Source organism: Microcebus murinus, chromosome 25 (genome assembly GCF_040939455.1).
Source record: "Microcebus murinus isolate Inina chromosome 25, M.murinus_Inina_mat1.0, whole genome shotgun sequence".
Lineage (NCBI taxonomy): Eukaryota > Metazoa > Chordata > Mammalia > Primates > Cheirogaleidae > Microcebus > Microcebus murinus.
Window position 1 is genome coordinate 16,119,949 of NC_134128.1, and position 17,087 is coordinate 16,137,035.

A 17,087-nucleotide genomic window follows, 5' to 3' on the forward strand; every position below is an offset into this window, starting at 1 on the left:
ATATTTATATGAATTTTTGAATATATTTTGAATTATTTGCTGGTAATTATATTGTTTCAAGAAGAAAAGCATAGAAATGTTTGTTAAAGATTTTAGGACAAAAAGCCAAAACTGCTTTGTGTAGTTACCAAAAGGGACAGCAGTTTGGTATAATATGTCAGCTTCCTGGCTCCAACTGGTCTAAGTGGAAAAAAAAAAAAAGGAAACCACACAGATATTGCCTGAAAGGAAAACGGTCTTGTCCTGCTACTTGTTGAATATCAACTTTTCTGCAAATCAGCTCAGTTTTCTTGCCTGACAGTTTAATATCCTCATATCTGTTTTGCTTACCTCAAACAATAGATCTGAAAAGAAGGTAGAAAAAATATATAAAATACACTGAAAAACACACAGAATTCCACTACAGAAAGTTCTATTACTCTTATTTGGTTTGATGACTCATATGAATCATGCTCATAGTGGCTCCATGGCAGATTTGTAACATTTTTCCTGGTTCCAAGCCTACCTTCACTTGGATGCTCTGTGGTCTGGGTTTTATGGAGGAGACGTTCTGACTCTAGATGAAGTGGTATGTAAATTTGGATTTTTAGCAGTTTTCCACAGAAGACAGTTGACCTCTCCCAAACATTAGCCCAGTTCTTTAAAAAGTGGATGATATTCCTTCTATGCATGCATTTAATTACCTTCATAGGCAGTAAAATAATTGTAGTATGGCATTTTATCAAGAGATGGACCTAACTTTCTTGATTTTCTTGAACAGGTGATGAAAGTTGTTGTAAAAGATCAGATGACTTTGTAAGATATTCAATCAAAGAAATAATTATGACTAAGACCCCAAAGGCAAATATGACAAAAATAAATAAATGGAACTTAATTAAATTAAAAGGTTTCTGCACAGCAGCAAAGGAAATAAATAAATAGACAACCTATAGAATGGGAGAAAATATTCACAAGCTATGCATATGATGAAGGACTTATATCTGGAAACTGCAAATAACTCAAACAAATCAGCAAGAAAAAAGCAACCCCATCCAAAAGTAGGCAAAAGATACAACAGAAGTTTTTACAAAAGAATATAGAGAAATGGCTTACAAACATATGAAAAATGCTCAACACCACTAATCATCAGGGAAACACAAATCAAAGCTATTATACAATGAGATACTACCTTATCCCTATCAGAATGGCCATTATTAAAAAGTCAAAAAACAATAGATGCTGGAAAGGATGCAGAGAGATAGGAAGGCTTATACACTGTTGGTGGGACTGCAAATTAGTACATCCTCTATGGAAAACAGTAAGGAGAGTCCTCAAAGAAATAAATGTAGACCTACCATTCAAACCAGCAATCCCACTGCTGGGTATCTACCAAAAGGAAATGAAGTCGTTTTATCAAAAAGACATCTGCACCTGAATATTTATTGCAGTGCAATTCACAGTTGCAAAGATGTGGAACCAACCTAAGTGCCCATCAATTCACAAATGGATAAAGAAAATGTGGCATATACCAGGGAGTACTACTCAGCCATAAAAAGGAATGAGATAATGTCATTTGCAGCAACTGGGATGGAACTGGAGACCATTATCCTAAGTGAAGTATTTCAGGACTGGAAATACAAACACCATGTGTTCTCACTAGTAAGTGGGAGCTAAATGATGGGTATACACAGGCACAAAGAAATTTAAGGGACATTGGCAACCAAGAAGTTTGGAGGGTGGGAGGGCAGATGTGGGATAAAAACCTGACCTATTAGGTACAATGAACACTATTCTAGTGACAGGCACTCCAAAAGCCCCGACTTAAGCATTATGCAAGGTATCCATGTAACAAAAATGTTTGTATCCCCTTAATGAATATTTTGAAATTAATAAAAGGTAAGATACATGAATAAAAGGTAAAAATATAGAGAAAAAAAGAATAAAACTAGATCACTTGGGTCAATACAAGGCCTGAAAATTTTTGGAGAACAGATCGATGGACAATATAAACCACTTCAACACAGTGATTGGCTTTCTTACCGTCCAAATGATCTGCCATCATTTGGAAGGTAAGTGAAGTCTCTACATCAGGTGAGCCAACAAGTTGAGGTCGAGGTATTTTCTAGGTGCGCAGCCAGGAGTTGCATGGTAGGCTGGGGGAGTTAGAGACATGATGATGCTATTACCTGCACTCTCTTCTTCCCTGGTGGAGGTTCCGGTGTTCTCCTTGCCTTCCATTACTCACTTAAAAGTTCACTATTGCAGAAGTGTGAGATGAGTCACAAATGGATATTAGTACTCTCAAGAGCCCAGATTGCATTTTAACGAGGGCTCTGAAGTATGAACTAAATGAATCTTTAATGTGATGATGAGGTACTTTGAAGAACAGAGGGTTCTCCAGGGACTTGAGACAGTTCAGGACAGAAGAGTACTAACATTCTTCTGACTAGGGCCTGCTTCATCCATTCAAAGGAGAAAGACTGACTCATTCTAACAAGAATTTCAGGCTCCCATAACAAGCCATTTTAGAATTTGTTTAAATTATCAGTTTTATAGGTCTTTGAAAGTCATACAGAGCAAATAAAATAAATCTGGCCACCCTTCTCTCCACTTCCAACTTGAGTTTTCCCTTTGAGTTGTAACCTAACAACAAAATCTTTGTGATTTCAATAAACAGACACTTTATTCCACAACCAATGTAATTAATGATAATAGTCTGAAACATGTTCTTATGACATCAAAATTGTTAGCAAATCCCCAATAGACCGATTATTTTAGAGTAGGTGATTTTTCTTATTGTTGTGTTTGTATTGTTCTTTGTATGCCTAACACCTAGCAATGTACCTGGTATGGCAATAGAAACTGAATCAATATTCGTTCATAACTGATTAAAGGAATGTGATAATGTATAAAACAATTTAACAAGTGCTTCTATAGAGGAAGTGCACTTATATCTTTACATTCAGTAACTTTATCTATGAAATAAGAATGTTTGGACCTAGTGTAGCTACCACACAGAGTTGATCTGATACCAAAATCTAAATCTAAAACAAAGTTTATTGAAAAATAAAGTGTTCTAAAGTAAAATATTTCACTCTTCAGCAACTATATGACTATATTATGAATCATACTCACGCCCTCCAAAACCTAATTGCATGTGTCAAAGTTGATTCCCATGCGTGCTGGTACTTTCCAGACGGTACTGTGTGAAAGAAGTTTTAATCTATTTTCAGTTCTCATCTGTATCTATATCAATTTATTCTAAAGGGGGTCTCTAATGGAGCTACTTGCCATTTAATCATGTGGAAGTGGAAGGCAGTCCCTATAGATAAAGTTACAAATCAAATAATGGTTACAAAATGTGATGCTACAAGAAGACTCTTATGAAATGTGACAATAAGATAGGGTAAGGAATGCCCAAACAAGTAATCTGTTGAAATAAAGGTCATTTTAATGAAAACACAAGAAAAAGGAGTAACATTCCATGAGGTTTTAATAGAAAGGGAAGTAAATAATTCTATGACAAGGATAAGAAAACTGAATGGCATTTCATTGTTTACAGGAATAGTTTACTTAATAATTTAACAACTGCTCGATACATACCAAACACTGGTCTTGGCTTAAGGGAAACCTTGGCAAGTATTAAAATCTATTGAGGGAGGCATTCAGTAAGCTAGAATTAAACAATAGCATTTCTCCCTCACAGGTTATGGCTCAAAAGCCTGTTAACCTTTCTGTCCTGCACTGGCTAAGACAGGAAGGTGGGAAAAAAGGGTTCAACCTGGAGTGAATGAGAAGTCCAAGGTGTAAGTAGACCAAAGAGGCAGACGTTAGCAAAACCTAAGGGCAAACCGTAGAGAAAGTCAAGTGCATGAAACTCATGAGTAAACCCATGCAGGGGACCGAGAGAGGAGTCTTCTCCAGCTTCCGTTCTCACACGTCCTGAAAGCAGCCATATTGTTTCAGTCTTTGTTTGTCTTTCAGTTTTTGATGGCGAACACTTACTGGTGCCCAAGGTCATGACCTTCAGGGGGCAGTAGTTCACTAGCATCCACTGGAGAGGGGAATGGCTTACAGAGCTGTAATTAGAATAAAATGTGTAGAGATTTTTTACACGGGTCATCCAAAAAGTGACTTTTTCTCCAGACACAACTGGGTAAGTGTTTTTCTGATGCCTACTTTTTCATTATAATGATGCCTCGGGGAATCTGTGAAGGAAAGAGAAATTTAATCTGGCTGTGAGTAAGAGTGCTGCTAGAAGAGCTTAAAATTCTTTAGCACTCTGCACCCCCCCCCAAAAGAAACAATGGACTTAAGTGTTTTCAAAAATGTGCTGACTTCTATCAGAGTTTTAAAATAAACTGATAGGAAGGCTACAGCTCCTACACCTTGCCCCCTGGGCTTGGAGAGGAAATTCTCCCTGAGTTTGGGAGCTAAGTCACCTCTTCTAAGCTGGATTCGGTTCAAGGTGATGGGCTCCCCCAGGTCTCCTCGGAGTGAGGCCACACCAGATGAGAGGCACTGGACTCATCATGTCCCCACCACGCTGGGACCTCCCCGTAAGGCCTGGGCTCCCAGGTCCAGCTGAAAGGAACTCTACCAAGTTGTTTCTGGCCAGGACTCATTGGCTCTGACCCAGTGAGAGAATACTTCCTGATTCCTTTTGATTTTTGAACTAAGGGCAAAAGAACTTAGAATCCTCAAGAGGTTTTCCAGTATCTTCTATTTGTTCTGTGTGCAGGATAATGACTTGGAGTAAGGGAGGGTTCCTGTTGTCACATCAGCACGTGGCATACCTTAGAGGAGGGAACCAAGTACAGTTGGCCCAGACACTGTGACATTATGTGTATAATTAAAACTCTTGTTTGAATGGGCATGCAGTGCTAGAGACTAATGGGGAAATCTGCTCAGAAGATTCTAGAGTCATTTGGTTATTGGCAATGTTACTTGAAAGAAGTGAGAGTGCAGACGCGGGATGGTGGTGGTGGGGAGGGCACTGGAAAGTGTCTCTACTCAAAAGCAACTTGGTATTAGGGACATGCAAATCAAAATGACAATGAGATACCTCTTCATACCCGCTAGGTGGGCTATTATTTAAAGACAAACAAAACCCAGAAAATAACAAGTGTTGGTGAGGCTTGGGGAAATAGGCACACTTGTGCATTCCTGGGGGAGGATGGCTGCCGTGAAAAATAGCATGGGGCGTCCTCAAAACATTAAACATAGAATGACAATAAGACCCAGCAACTCCACTCCTGGCTATTTGCCCCAGATAATTAAAGCAGGGACTTGAACAGGTGTTTGTATACCGATGTTAATAGCAGCATTACGCACCATAGCCAAAACAATCCAAACGCCCATCCACAGAGGAATGATGAACAAAATGTGGTCTCTACGCACAATGGGGTATCATTCAGCCTTTAAAAGGAAGAGAATTCTGATACCTGCCACAACATGGATGAAGCTTGAAAACAACATGCTAAGTGAAACAAGCCAAACACAAAAGGAAATATATTCTATGATTCCATTGATGGGAAGTACCTAGAAGAGTCAAATGACTATAGCCAAAAAATAGAATGGAAGTTGGTGGGGACTGGGAGTGTGGGGAAATGGGGAGTGAGTGTTTCAGTTAGACTTTCAGTTTGGGAAGATGGAAAATTCTGGAGATGAGTGGTGGTGATGGTTGAATTATAATGTGAAAGTACTTGATGCCACTGAACTGAAATCTAAATCTTCTTGCTCCCAGCGGGAATCTATGTTTCCCACACCACTTGGCCATTTCTTCCAGATGGTACAGTAGAAAGAGAATGGACCTACTCTCCAGGGTTGACCACCCAATTCCTTAGCATGTGACTCTTGTCAAGTCACTGTAATGATGTGAACTGTTGCATTCTCATTTCCACTATGAGGATAACCCTGGCTTAAAGAAAGCCAAACCCTCATTCCTATTGTTTGGACGAGACTCTACCCCTTAGAGTCTCACATAACAAATGTAGACCCATCTCCACATGCCAGACAACTAACTCTCCAAGTTCTTATGTCTTTTATAAAAGTGATGTTGCTTCCAAAACAGACTTCCTGAGTCTCTGTCCTGGTGGTTGATATTTTTCTAAATGAGAGGTTCAAAACTGTATTATAGATATGTAGCAGAATTTTATAATACTAACAAGCAGCACAAATAGATCTTTGTCTTTTTTGTATGTTCCCAATATGTAGAAGTATATATTTTGTGCATAAAACAAAACAGAGGTCAAAATGCTCTATTGAAGTTGATCCGTGAAGATGCCTATGAAGCTGTGAAATTTCCATCTTAAGAGTAAGTTGTTCATATAAACCACGCACCCTTTTGACTTCTCCTAATAAACCTAAGTGGTAAGTGAGCCTATAGTGATATAGAAATTAAAATTTGGTATCAAATATGTATGTTTATATAAAAATATAATTTATATGGAAGTATAATAAATATGATTATATAAATAATACATGAAACTAATAAAAGGAGATTTTGTTAAATACATTCCATCAGAAAGTACTATAGATGTAAGCACTTATTTATGGAATCATTAAGTGTTTTCCATTTGCAAACCAAGGATAGTGTTCAGTTTGAAGCTATACTAGCCATATATATTGCTGTGAAGTACCGTATGAAGATTAACATTTTAAAACTGCATTTGAAAATTATGAATTAATTATTGGTAACTAATCAAGTACTTGCTTATATAGCAAATTTTTGATGTATTGTCCTTCGTATTCATTTAACTATTTCATATGGAAGGATTTATCAAATTGATTGTTCAATGACCCATATTTTTTAATAAATCCACAAAAATAACCAGCTGACTTGTTAAGTCTTCAATATTTAGTATCCACAGCATGAATTACAACACTCTTTATGTTTTGTTTCTCAAAAAAGGTAACCTGTACTGTCCTAGAGTTCCTGTTATTATAGCTATAAGCGAAATGTTTTTAAAGAATGGCATTTTCCCATGTGTGACCCTTCAATCATATACTATAGAATGGAAACAAGAGATTAACCTCTCCTGAGGAAAAAAATAGTACTGGTTAAAAAGACACAAAAATTATGATATGAATTTACTTATTTTATGTATAAAGAGAGTTTGTGTGTGTGTATATATATATATCCTATTATATATATATATATATATACATAAAAACTTATTAAAGATCCTATTTTTTGTTTCTATATTCAAATTTTCCCCTCTCGTTTTTAATTCAGCATTAGCTCCTCTGAGCTTCATCAAAACATGCTATTGGGTCAGAAACTAGAGAGAAACATGACACAGGTGTGATGAAAAGTCCTTTGTACTAATTCATGAATTAATATGAATCTATGATGTTGCAGATTCTTCCAGATTTTCCCCCTGACTTTGTTCAATTGGTAGACTATGACATTACTATGTTTCAGTATGTTAGCCCTTTCTCTGACATTAGAATTTATCATAGCTTTGGACATGTTGGATAATGATACTTTCTTCTTTTATGGAAATAGACGATCAGACGCAGAATTCTTGTAAATTATTTCTAAAAGCAGAAAGGAATAGTAAGATAAATATTGAAGGACAAGCAGATTCAAAGATTGAATTCATTTGTTATTTCTACAAACAAAGCATTAAATTTTAATATTGCATTTGTTCGTGACAGTTAAAGTTCTTGAGTGGAATGCAGAGATCTTTTATTTAAGCACCATCTTAATGCAGGATTAGTTTATTTTGGTAATTTATTATTGTTAGAATTAAATCAGGCTTCAGGCTTTCTCAGTTTGAGTTGAGCTTATACGTTTGCATGTGTGGTCCTTTGGTCTAAGGCTGTGGCAGACTGAAGATGGCCACAGATGCTTTGAAGTTTTCCCAGCAGAAGGCAGGGGCTGTTTCTAAGGCTGGTCTGCAATGGCTTTGACCAACAGTGTATAGTAGAAGTACCACCATGACATCTACAAACTTGGGCTGTCGGAGAACTGGCCCCTTCCACGTCGGAGTTTTAGAGCCCTGAGCCACCTTGTAGGTGTTTACTACCCTACTGAAGAGACCCCATTGTAAGGCCCTAAGAATGCATAAAGGCACCTGGCAAAATTCAGGTTTCCAGATGCCTCTGTCAAGGTACCAGACATATGCATGAATCCCTTGTGATCCCTCCACATAAGCCTGGCTACTGGCTGACTACCACTCACTGACCTGAGATGATGCCAGCTGAAGTAGAAGAATCACCCAGCAGAGACCTAACTGAATTCCTGACCTGTAACATCATGAGGTATAATTAAATGGTGGCCATTTTTAACCTCTTATATTTGGGTGGTAGTTAGGCAGCAATGGACAACCAGAATGAAATCACCAAGGGAATGGTTGGCATCACTAAAGTGGCCAATAATATTAATGGTATTCAATAACTTTTGAAAAACAGTAAAAGCTAAAATTTAAGTTCTGAGTGTCCAGTTCTATATACAGTTGGCCCTCTGAATCCTTGAATTCTCCCTCCGTGGACTCAACCAACTATAGATCAAAAATATTTGGAAAAAAATGCATCTGTTCTGAAAATGTACAGGCATTTGTGTTGCCTTTATTCCCTAAATAATACAACGTAACAACGGTTGACATAGCATTTGCATTGTATTACATATGATAAGTAATCTATAGATGATTTAAAATATCCAGGAGGATGTGCATAGATTATATGCAAATACAATTCCATTTTATATCAGGGACTTGAGCATCCATGGATTTTTATATCTTATGGGGATCCTAGTACCATTGCCCCACAGATACCAAGGCATGAGTGTTATGCCTTCAAAATATCCTAATGACCCCAAAACCAACCCAATGAAAATTCAAAATAAATAAGTTGATTAAATACATAACTTATTCTAAATCAGTGATTTATATACAAATAAATTACATTATTGGCTTAATTTTCAACCTTCATCTATTGTGCAGGTCATAGCAACGTATACTTTACAACCTATGGACTTAAGAACCAATGTGTTTTTAAGAAACTAAATTGAGAAAAGAATACATGAACTTTTTGAATGAGGTGGTTCAGGTTATCCAAAAAGATGCAACATCAACCGATGGAGTGAGGTTGGCTCATAAACTGGTCTTCTCATCCAGGCAGTGCCCTTTATCACGTCCTTGTTTCTTTACTGCCTTGGAGCCTTCTGCCTGGAGCCTCTTTGTTTTTCTCCTATGGTAGCTGTTCCTTATGCTGCTTCCTGACTTACTTAATGTCACACACTCAGTGATGTTTTACTTCTGACCATCCAATAACAGAATGCTTAATTCCTTTGCATAGACCTGGCTGGGGGCAAGCTACATGAATGTCTGAATCTGCATCTTCTTAGAGTTGGACCACTCACTGTAGGTCTGGTGGCTGGGAGCAACACAGAGGTGAGGCTTCTTCACAACCTTATGGCTTCATTGTCATAACACAAGGCCTTATAGGGTGCAGGGACAGAAAAGGCTTCCTGCTGGCTCAGCCCACTTGTCAGGGGACTGGAAAGGCAGGTGCCTATGTGTGCGGGAGGGAAAGGATAACCAGGCATATGTGAACGATATGTATCACGCCATCCGTAACCTGTAAGACACAAGACAAAGGTAGGAAGTAGAAAACATGTGAGCAACTCAGTTTCTTTATAGACATGACCCTATTAATCTGATCCTCTCAATAGACGCAGCAAAAGCATTTGACAAAATTCAATACCCTTTTATGATAAGAACGCTTAACCAAAGAGGCATAGACAGGGCTTACCTAAAAATGATACAAGCCATATATGACAAACCCACAGACAATATCATACTGAACGGGGAAAAATTGAAAGCATTCTCACTTAGAACTAGAACAAGTCAAGGTTGCCCACTGTCTCCACTTCTGTTCAACATAGTGCTGGAAGTCCTTGCTATAGCAATCAGACAAGAGAGCGGAATTAAGAGCATCCAAATGGGGGCAGAAGAGATCAAACTCTCACTCTTTGCTGTTGATATGATATTATACCTAGAAAACCCCAAGATTCAACCAGGAGACTCCTTGAATTGATAAATGAATTCAGTAAAGTCTCAGGATACAAAATCAATACACACTAATCAGAGGCATTCATACACCAATAACAGTCAAACTGAGAAACAAATCAAAGACTCAATTCCCTTCTCAATAGCAACGAAGAAAATAAAGTGCCTAGGAATATATTTAACTGAGGAGGTAAAAGACCTTTACAGGGAGAACTTTATAAACATTATTATATGAGATAAAGCTGTTTGGATAGATAAGCCCATGTTCAAAATGCAGGAAGCAGCAAATATTTATGAATCCTAGAACTCTAGAAACTGAGAGATTGTATTGTTACAACTCCTAATGTGGTTTACCTGGGGAAACCAAGACCTCAATGGGGTCCTGTAGGTAGCCAAGGGACACATCCAGTGAGTGCCTGAGACAGGATGGAATCTCTTTGTCTAAGCTCCCATGGTAACACTCTTTCAATCATATCATAGATGATAAAGAAACTGTGGAGAAAAGGGAAAATTGAAATCCAAGGCTTTTACCCATCTTCCAATGGTTTCCATTTTATTTCTGATCTGAAATTTCTTAGTCTAAAAGTGTATCTAGTTCAGGGCTTTGAATCTGGAAATACACATGCACACACACACACACATACACACACACACACACTAAATATGACCTTTGGATTCACAAGTATTGAAAAGCATTAACTGTGAGTTTAATTTTTGTTGTTGTTGTTATTTGCTAAGTAGAGCTTGAGATTTCTTCCTGCTTGCCAAGAATTTCTTATAAATTATTTGCTTAATGAAAAGAGGCTTGAGAAAGATTCTTACTTTGAAAAGATTATGATTAAAATTCTTAGAATTGCAGCCCACAGGGAAGAATATTATTCTGAACTACATGATTTCAAGAAAGAATTTGTTTTAAAAATCAGCTCTACTAATTAAGTTTCCAAATTCATGCACAAAGTTGTCTTAATTAGTAATTCCATACACACACACACACACACACACACATCTTCCATAGCATTAGAATGAACAGCTTCCTTTGCACCTGAGTTATGAGTCATTTTTGCCCAAAGCAAGCAAGGATAGTGAGCTACACTATAGGATAATAGAGACTTAGGGGAGAAAAAAAGACTAGCATTATTTTAAAAGGATATTTTATCTATTGAAGTAGCTATCTGTCAACTAATGCTTTCTAAGCACATTCTTTTAAATAAGAAAAAAGAAAGACTTTTGCATTGCTCAATTTCTTGAATTAAGATAGATTAAAAGTGGAGATTAAATATAATCTTTATTCCCATAGTCACTCCCATATACTGTGCTAGGTACTTAGGCAGCACTTATATTCTTTGAATCCACTAGAATTCTGTTTGCCCTGTCATTCTTTCAGCAAAATAAGCTATTTGCATTTGTGGAGACATGACTTAGTTATAAATATTTAAGGTGTATGTTTTTCATCTTCTCTTTTCTTACCATCTCTTTTCCCCTGGCTTTTCTGTAGCATTGGCATGTGGAATTGGACTGTTTTTTCTATAGCCTGATTTGTATAAGTGCGAGAGGAAGAGTCTGGGTGGGGCTGAAGGCAGAATTTGACAGAGAATCTGATCCCTTCAAACGCCCTATGCTAAGGCCACTCTACCCAGGCAAGGGAATATCACACTCTGTCACCTTCAGTTTGTTCTCTAATAACCACAACACTCTGGGGCTCTGAATATATTCCATCAACATCCATCCTTGTCTCCTCTTATGTGTATGGTAGAGGCTGGAAAACTTAAACTCTATTTCCCAGACTTCTTTGTAAGTAGGCTAATGGTACAAATTAGATTTATTCATGCCATACCTGGAATTCATCTCTAAGATGAAAGCAAGCAAGGTCCCAGGGACACACATGGTGAAGTGAGCTATGGAGGAAACCCCTGGAACCTACTATCTGGTCACTGTAAGGAGGTTTTGAGGTGGTTGTGGGAGTGGAAATAGCAGTGGTGGTGGCTTCCAAGTCTTTAGGGTCACGCTATGTCAGTGGTTTCTAAACAAGATAGAGCCATTGGTAGTTCCGAGTCATGCTATGTTGGCCCTTGCAAAAATGTTGTATGTCTTGTAGTAAATCCCTTTCTGCTTAAAATACCTAAATCCATTTGTTGTACTGAATCTGTCAAATATGCCTATAATATGGCAAGCCCTGGAAGGTTTCCAGCTAAGCTGAGGTTACCAGGTGACATGTAGGATTTCTTACTCTCAAGAATTTATCCTTGTTTTTCCCCAAGCTCCCCACTCAGCCCTTAGATTTACTTATTTATTTGTTTGTTTTTTGATATGGGTTTTGTTGGGTGACGTCTATTTTACTAGGTTAGGATGGAGGCACAGTCTGGAATCCTGTTTTATTTCACCATCTTCCCTTACAGTGAAGAGAATGATTTAAAAACTCATCAATAAGAAATATGCATTAGTCTAATTTTCTTTGACAAATTCAATTTAGGTCTTTCCCAGAGGCCTAATAAATTCAAAGTGGAAAGAAAATGTACAATTAATTATATTTGCAGTTAATTTGTTTTGGGTTTTTTAATAATATAATATTATATTTTAGTATATGCACTTTATAATGTAAGGTCTTATTTTTTACAAATATATTGTGACCATTTTAAGCATTTGCTGTTTGCATCAATGACTATTTATAGTGTTTATTATGCACCAAGCACTTTGCTAAGCACTAGAGAAAATAGATGAGTGAGACACATTCTCAGTTTTGTGTCTTTAATGAACATTATTATATCAAAAACTTGCATCAAATGTATCTAAAATGCCAATACCCTAAATATAGTAACCTATTTTTCTTATACCTCATTATTGAAAGGGAAGAATGTAGTAAGTAAGTTGATAGATATTTTTTTTTTTTTTTTTTTTTGAGACAGAGTCTCACTTTGTTGCCCAGGCTAGAGTGAGTGCCGTGGTGTCAGCCTGGCTCACAGCAACCTCAATCTCCGGGGCTCAGCGATCCTACTGCCTCAGCCTCCCGAGTAGCTGGGACTACAGGCATGCGCCACCATGCCCGGCTAATTTTTTGTATATATATTTTTAGTTGGTCAATTAATTTATTTCTATTTTTGGTAGAGACGAGGTCTCGCTCAGGCTGGTTTCGAACTCCTGACCTTGAGCAATCCGCCCGCCTCGGCCTCCCAAAGTGCTAGGATTACAGGCGTGAGCCACCGCGCCCGGCCTAGATATTGGTTCTGTTACTTATATTGTTTCATCAATGGTCACAGAAATCTTCATAAGGGAAATATCATTCAACTTTTACATGAGTAAACAAAGATCAGAAACATGAAATCATCTGAAAATCATCTTTCAGCCTATTTAATGATGGAGCAGAATTCTAAAATCCACGCTCTTTTCACTTCCCCCTGCAATTCTGCAGGAGGCACAATTATAAAAGGAAAACTTTTGGAAAAACATAACATCCATATTATTTTACATGTGAATGGTCTTAACACACTTCAAAGTAATTTTTAGGTACATTTTTCATTTAGTAGTTTAATAGTCCCAGGAGATGGATTGACAGGACTGAAATTGGTGTACCCATTTTACAGAAGTGGGCAATGGAGGTACCTAATCTAAGATTTTATGTTTTACTAATTATATCAAGTTATTTTTTTTAATTTCTCAAAAGTCATGTCATTTTTGAGTGAAACAGCCAAAAAATTCCTTTTATATTTTTTATATATATTTTTGAGTTGGAGATCCCACTATGTTGCTCAGGCTGGTCTCAAACTCCTGGCCTCAAGTGATCTTCCTGCCTTGGCCTCCCAAAGTGCTGGGACTACAGGGGTGAGCCACCATGCCTGCCCTAAAGACTTCTTTTAAAAGAGCAACTATTTTTACTTGTCTACACTTTTTCGGGTAAATACGTTTAGCAAAAATTTTTAAAAATTAATTGGAGAAACTCTTGCTCTATGACAGTCTCTGTGGATAATATTCACATCAGTTTTACTTAAATGATAATATTTTGATTCATTTTTCAAAATTTTGCTTGAAAAATGAACATGAACATCAGGAAAGATGTATGAACAATGTTTTAATCAATTTTTTAAAAATTCAGCTGAGAGATGAACATCAGGAAAAACTACATGAATGCATCCATAGCATTTTAAAATAAATATTACTACACAATGGCACTGGCCTGTGAATTAGGAACTATAATGGAAGCATAATGATGTTGAGTTCAAAAACAAACATGCTTATTCTTGCCCCTAACCCTTTGCTCTGACTTTACCAACCTCAGGACACATCCTAACTACAAGACTAGAGGGAAAAACAAGCACCATTCCAGGTCCAACAGGGCATTGCCACCCGTGTAACTGAGCTGTGTCCAGAGAAAGGAAAGGAGTGAGTGCATAGATGGAAACACACATCTTACAGACAGGGCATTCAAAACGCATGTGGTGCCCTTGAAAGAAGGAAATGAGAGTGATCAAACAGGAAGGTTCAAAGAGACCTTGGAAATCATTGACACTGTTCCTTCTGCCAGGCAAAATTACACTAAAACCACCTGGGATTGTTTCAAAGTCAGCTATTTGTCTTTGGTTGTTTTTCTGTTTTACACTAGTCGGAATTTGTTCATTTTTAATCTCAAAGTTATTTTATACTTCAACTATTTTTTTAGAGTTGTCAAAATTGCTTATTCATGGAGTTGCATAATACACCTTGCCCGCATTCAATTCTCAGCCCCACTTAAACTTACATATTTTGATTACCCCTGTGTTACCGTGATGAATTGATGATTACCTCCTTAAATGTCACAGGCAATGCGAAGTATGGCTGGGTGTCAGCTTGTTGTCTTTGATGCATTTCACATTAATTTCAAGATAGCTTTCTTAAAGATTACAGCCAACAGGGAAAATAGAAGAATAATTCTATGAATCTCATAAGAGCTGTTCAGAACATTAATTCGTTCAAAACTATGGTTGCTGAAAATTCAGCTGAGATAGCAGAGAGTTCCCCTCTTAAGGTGATACAGGAGCAATTCAGATCCTACTTTTTCTCTCTCTCTCTCTCTCATCTCCCCCAACACAATCAAAATCTAATTCCTAAAAATGTAAAATGTTCCCAAGTCTTCCAGCTATAACTTATTAGAGCTTTCAGGGATTACCAGTTCACACTTTCATCTTCCTGCCAACCATGTGTCTATACACAGTGGCTTGAACAGCCATGTTGTCCTTCCCAAGATATATTTTAATAATATAGGTGCTGCTAATTTTAGAATTCTTGAGTGGGTGCATCTAACTACTGACAAATATGTTGGTTTTATGCTTTGCAAATTATTTGCAATCAACGTGCAGTGGATTTTGTAGTACAGAGAGAGCGCCAACTAATAAACTCTGTATCCTAATGCTCCTAGAATTTGATGCCACTTACTAAATGAAGCGTATAAAACCATTTCTATAAACAGAGCAAAATAAAGCCATAATAGAGAAGGCTTACAGTAGGAAGAGCATATGGAAATATGATTTTTGAATTTGTATGTATGACTGAAATAAGAGTTGGCAAGATGCCTGTTATCAACTTCACCTCCCCATGCATTTTCTGTGTCACAGTCTTGCTTGACTTAGTCTGGCTTGACTTCGAGAATTTGAGGAGACCAATTGCAATTGTAACCAGAGAGGGCACTAACAAGTGATGCAGTGGCATTGTGTTATACATCATTAAGCAAAGATCTGATAAAAATTGGCTGATATTAAAAAAAAATTGACTCCCAATATCTTCATATTTTAAAAGTGGTGTTGAAACAAATATTAAATATTTACTTAATTTTAGGCAAATATAATAGCTATCCAGAGATCTTGGCCCTTGGCTCACATATCATATGATTTCAGTTATTGAACATTTCTGACCCTGCTGAGTTGGAAATGTGATGCTTTAGCAACTCCACTAGATCACCACCCAGCACAAAACCGATAGCCAAGAAGAAGATCATGACCAAAGACATCTCAGTCCATGTCAACCACTTGTTTTGAGTACATCCTCTACTCAGTGTTATGTTTAAGGGATTTGGGTGTCTGGAGGCCCAGATTAAATTATCACACAGTAGGCAATAGTTTCTGTAATCTTCCCCCCAATGTTCTACAGCCAGTAATATTCATAAGAGCAAACATTGGGATGTTCATTGTATTCCAGAAACTTTTAAAAGTGTTTTATGTTAATTCTCTTAATTCTCCTAACATGCCTATGTGCAAGGTATGCTTATTATCCTCATTTTACAGATAAGGAAACTGATACACAAAGAGATTAAGTAAATTGCCAAAGGAAGTAGCAGAGCTGTGATATGTACCAGGGAGCCTGAATCCAGAGCCCAATATATTCCAGTGTCTCTCTGGAGGCCTTTTCAAATGAATCGACTGATGGGGGTAAGTTTCTGATACGGATTGCAATAGTTACTCACCCAAGACACCCAGTCTTTATTATTATCTGTTGTCTTTCAATATTTCTTTTCAATTCTGCCATGTTTGGTTTCATACCCCGATGAAGACCATAATTGACTGTGTACAAAGACGTAGCCAAGGACATCCTTTCCCAGTAATCTCCTAGGAAGCTTTCATACTACATGATTTACTACGTAATTAAAAGAAGATGTTCTGCTTTGACACGTACTTACAAATTGCCTCAATTTGGAAGAGAAATCACAGCTTTTTAGGCTCCACTGTAAGGCTTTTATTTTCTAAACTAAATATGTTCACAATTTATTTTCATTACATTATAAAAATATAATAAGAGAAGCTCTATATTTAGATATTAATATATTTTACTTTCTATTTTTGAAATATTTTCCACATTTTATATTTAGATATAAGTATATAGATATAAAAGCATGGTCATGAATTAATTTATTAACAGTGTTATTTATGATGGTACATGTCAGTACAGCAACAATTGCTATTCTGTGTCATAATGACGTAATTTCTGAAAAAAAATTGACTCCCATCTTGACTGACTCTTTTGAAAAAAAAGAAAGAAAGAAAAGACCCAGTAGAACCCATTAATCAATTTTTAATGTGTTTTATGTTAACACTTTTTGAGAAGTGGCAGGCTTCTCTTTGACATTGTGTT